We start from the raw sequence: 4,548 nt of genomic DNA, 5'->3' as shown, positions 1-4,548 counted from the left end.
CAAGCGATAGCATCACATGTTTCCAGAGGGAGTGATAAACAGCGGTACCAGTTTGATAAGCCCCTCTTGCACACTTTTCAAATGTGCACTCATACAACAGAAAAATTGGGAATACATTTTCATTGGTCAGGCCTTACTGTTCACTTGCTCCACATGGGAATGACGGTGTCATTGGCTGAATGGTGTAGCTTTAAAGCGGAATTGTATTCCACAAGATCCTTGCCTAATTGTGCATTTGTCAACAGAGGCAACATCCTTCTAAGTCCATTGATTTCAGCTCTGCTTAGGACTGCACTAGAAGTTCCCAGGCATAAAGCAAAGGTACTGAGTTCAGGTAGTTTTCTTTCCGCAGCACAAGGTGGAGAAATGTATGTGTTGTCCCCATGAAAAGTGTTTCTGATTTGGCACAATAATACAATTTATCATTCTCAATTACTGGGAGTAAACAGGAAGACAAGAAAAGAATCCGTTGGCACTTCATGTTGGTGTAAAATATGCATAAGTCCTCATTTGATAATAACTGTTTTCTCTGTTTTGATGTTTTATTAAATTACCAACCCATCAAAACATTTTAGTTTATGTATGATCTTTTTAAAAAGTAATAACATAGTTACATTCGCAGTGTATTTGCATTTGCATGAGGGGGCTGCTGAATCAAGAACTCCCGAGATTGTTAGGGGTCAACATTTCTACACAAAGCTGATGGAAGAATTGCCAGCGTTACTGAATGACCAGCCATTAGCGTGTCAGACAGATAGCGCAGTTACTATCACATACAGTACATGATTACCTCTAGCTATATACTTTTATAATGGCCTTATTTGCTGGAACTGATATGCCTGGGGTTTTTTTTCATGCTATCTTTTCATGTGACTGTAATAACAGCTTTAACCTTGGAAACCCAGGAAAAGGATGTATTTTTGTTGTTGTTCAGTCGCACAGTCGAGTCCGACTCTTCGCGACCCCATGGACGAGCTCTCTCCAGGCCTTCCGGTCTTCTGCCGTCCTCTGAAGTTGGCTCAACTTCATGTTCGTTGCATCGATGACACTGTCTAACCATCTCATCCTTTGCCGTCCCCGTCTTCTTTGACCTTCAATCTTTCCAAGCATCAGGGTCTTCTCCAGTGAGTGCTCCCTTCTCATTTGGTGGCCAAAGTATTTGAGCTTCAGTTTCATTATCTGGCCTTCCAGGGAACAGTCAGGGTTGATTTCTTTGAGGATTGACTGATTTGTTCTTCTTGCAGTCCAAGGGACTCTCAAGAGTCTCCTCCAGCACCATAGTTCAAAAGAATCTATTCTTCGGCGCTCGGCCTTCCTTATAGTCCAGCTCTCGCAGCCATACATGACTACTGGGAATACCATTGCTTTGACCATGCGGACTTTTGTTGGCAGGGTGATGTCTCTACTTTTTATCATGCTGTTTAGGTTCGCCATCGCTTTCCTCCCAAGGAGCAGGCGTCCGAGTAAAGGCTCTCAAACAGAACAGAATTAAAGTACATGTAAGCATGTTGCTGAACTGTGCTGTGGTGTTCTCTAGCTGGCCTGTCACTCTCTCTCCTTTCTTTGCTTTTAGGAACACAGAAGCTATCAGATACAAAAAGAGGCATCTTTTCTTTCTCTCATTTATAATCCAACATGTGGCATGGAATTATTCTGGATTTTGTTGTGGGCAGGCTACTAGTTTTTTTCCTGCATATGCAGGATTACTGCTCTCCTGAAGTGGGGAGCTTTAGGACAGATCCACTCTCCTATGACAATATATTCAAGACTGCAGCAAGGGCTGGCTCACTATTAAGGTTGCTAATTCTGGCTTGGGAAATTCCTGGAGAACTGGCCTGGGGCTGGTATCTGGGGAAGGCGGAGTTTAGGGAGGGGATATGGTGACATAGAGTCTACCTTTCAAAGCTGCCATTTCTTCCAAGGGAACCAATCTCCTCAGTCTGGAGAGCAATTGTAATTATGTGAGAACTCCAGCCCCCCCCCCCCAAGTTGGTAGCCCTCTTTCTATTGGATGTGTGGTCTATTTGTCCCATGAGTTTAGTTTTGAAGAAGGCACTGAAGAAACCAGTTACTGGTTTAGCACTGAACTGAGTTAGGAACAGGGCTTTTTTTGTAGAAAAAGCCCAGCAGGAACTCATTAGCATAATAAGCCATACCCAACAGCAGAAACTCATTAGCCTATTAGGCCACACCCCTGATAGTACAGCTCATTAGCCTATTAGGCCACACCCCCATGTTGCCAGAAGTGTGGTCATCCAGCCACACCCACCTTTTGCTTCTTATTCTGTTTACCTTGTTTGTTGTCAAAACCTTGGGGTTTTTTTGTAGCAGGAACTCCTTTGCATGTTAGGCCACACATCCCTAATGTAGCCAATCCCAATGAGTTTCTGATGTTGGGTGTGGTCTGTTATGCTAATGAGTTCCTGCTGGGCGTGGCCAACTCAGGAGCCAGCCGGAACACCGTTCCTGTGCGTTCCTGCCCCAAAATAGCCATTGTTGGGAAGACTTTATAGCTGGATCTTTGTATTTGGAACTGGACTCCTTTAGAGTCTGGTCTGGTCAAGCAAGATGGTGTAATGGGTTCTTGTCCTTTGTGGCCGTTGATAAGAAATTGCAGTCAAGTAGTGATGTGCTCTCTTCTTCCTTCTTGCTTTGAACAGCTAGTGTTCTCTTAAGACTATAAGAGAGAGATACTCCTGTGTATAGCCTCTGTAGTTGCTCTGTAACTGCGAGGCCTCTTGGTTGGATATACTCCATGTGTAAATATCCCTGCTGCTCTTTTGACTTTTTGGGGGGTGGGTGGGACAACTATCCCCTTCAGAAAAAGTTCTGTGAGAACACTTTCCTTACTGGGGACTTTTTTTGGTCCACACAATTGTGATTTATGCTTGTTGTTCTGTGTTTTTTAACCCGAACATATGAATTTATTAGCAACGTTTCACTCCCATTTGTGTATTTCTGACCCTAGATTCAGGAAACAATGGGAATACAAATAAGAAAAATCTCAGCTAAAATAATACACAATAAATAGTTTTATGGATGCTTTGCAAGATGGAAGAAGAATATAGGTCCAGTGTGCTGGAGTCAGAGGCACTAATAATACTGCACCTTTTATTGGTGCATTTTAAATCAACACAATAAAGCCCCTCCTGCCAATCTAGTTTGTCCCAAGAAGCAATTCTTTCCAGTGTCATCACAGGACCTCAATGTGATCAAAGCTTGGCACAGGTTGAGTCTAGAAATCTGTTTTCAGTGCCAGAGCTTAGCCCTGCAGCATGTAATATAATAACAGACTACTTCTCTAAACTTTCCAAATGCCAGACTGTTGCTGTTGAACACAGAGTTGGGTGAACCCTTGGGTTGCCATCTCTGGGTTGGGACATTCCTGGAGACCTGGGGTGTGTGTGTGTCCAGAATTGGCAACCCTCCTACACAGTGTAGCTGAGGACTTCCCCACCAGAGAGGTCTTGGGGGGTGGCAGCGGCTCTGAATCATTCTAGAAGCAGCAGATTCACAAGTATGTTTCTGGACCTTGACAATACTTTGTCAAAGAATTTCATGACACACACCCCCCACACACACACACCACATTCCACTTGGCCAAATTCCAAAATTTGCTCCAAAATTTTGAGTGTTTCCAATATTCTGCTTTCTCACTGACTGATCTTAATATGCCAGTTTTCCATGAGCTGGGAGCAAGATTTCTAGATCAAATGATACATCTTCTGTGGCGGCTTGAACCCCAGTGAAGTTTTTCAATGAAGCACTTTTTAATGCCTTGTTCAGTTTCTGAAGGCACTGAATGGCAAAGGCTACCTACATCTTCAGCTTCCATTTGATAAGACACGGGAACAAACAAATCTCCTGCACAGAGCTCAGTGCCTGAAAAGCCCTGGAAAGGGTGAAAATATTTTGGAAATGAAGTTATTGCCTTGAATATTGCCATAGTCAATATTCAACAAAAGGTAATGCCACACATTACAAATCAACTTGCTGTTCTAAATGAAGCATATTGTACATAGGGAAAAGGTGGCCCAGCCAACCGAATAATTTGGTAGCAATCTATGCCCATGGAAATGCACTCACTCCAAGGATCACCCTTACAACAGAGCTGGAATCTGTTTCCACTTCCACTCCAGTCTGGTATTTCAGTGCTCTTTTCTGCCCTATCCTTAAACATGATCTTGATAGCTACCAGAGCAGCACTGAATACACTTCTTATAACCTTGTACCCCTATCTTAAGGTGCAAAGAAGAAGTATAAGAGCTTTGTTGGATCGGACCTGTTATGTACGTGGACCACCTCTAGGGGTCCACGGACAGGCCAGAGCTAGGATCCGAAGACAAAGGAAACTTCGGATCCTGGATTCCCCAGCCCCAACCAATAGCCACCTTGGCGGGACATTTAAACCCTCCAATGGGAGTGGGGGGGGCAGCTGGGGAAATTGTATATAGTTGGCCCGGTTGGCCGTTAGAGTTAGTCTTTGTCTATGTGAAGTACAATAAACGTGTGCTACAGCATGTCGTCGTCCGAGTCTCACATGCGGCG

Source organism: Gekko japonicus, unplaced genomic scaffold (genome assembly GCF_001447785.1).
Source record: "Gekko japonicus isolate JY-2015 unplaced genomic scaffold, Gekko_japonicus_V1.1 scaffold185, whole genome shotgun sequence".
NCBI classification, from domain to species: Eukaryota; Metazoa; Chordata; class Lepidosauria; order Squamata; family Gekkonidae; genus Gekko; species Gekko japonicus.
The sequence above is the reverse complement of the archived record's forward strand: the minus strand, read 5'-3'. Positions refer to the sequence as shown.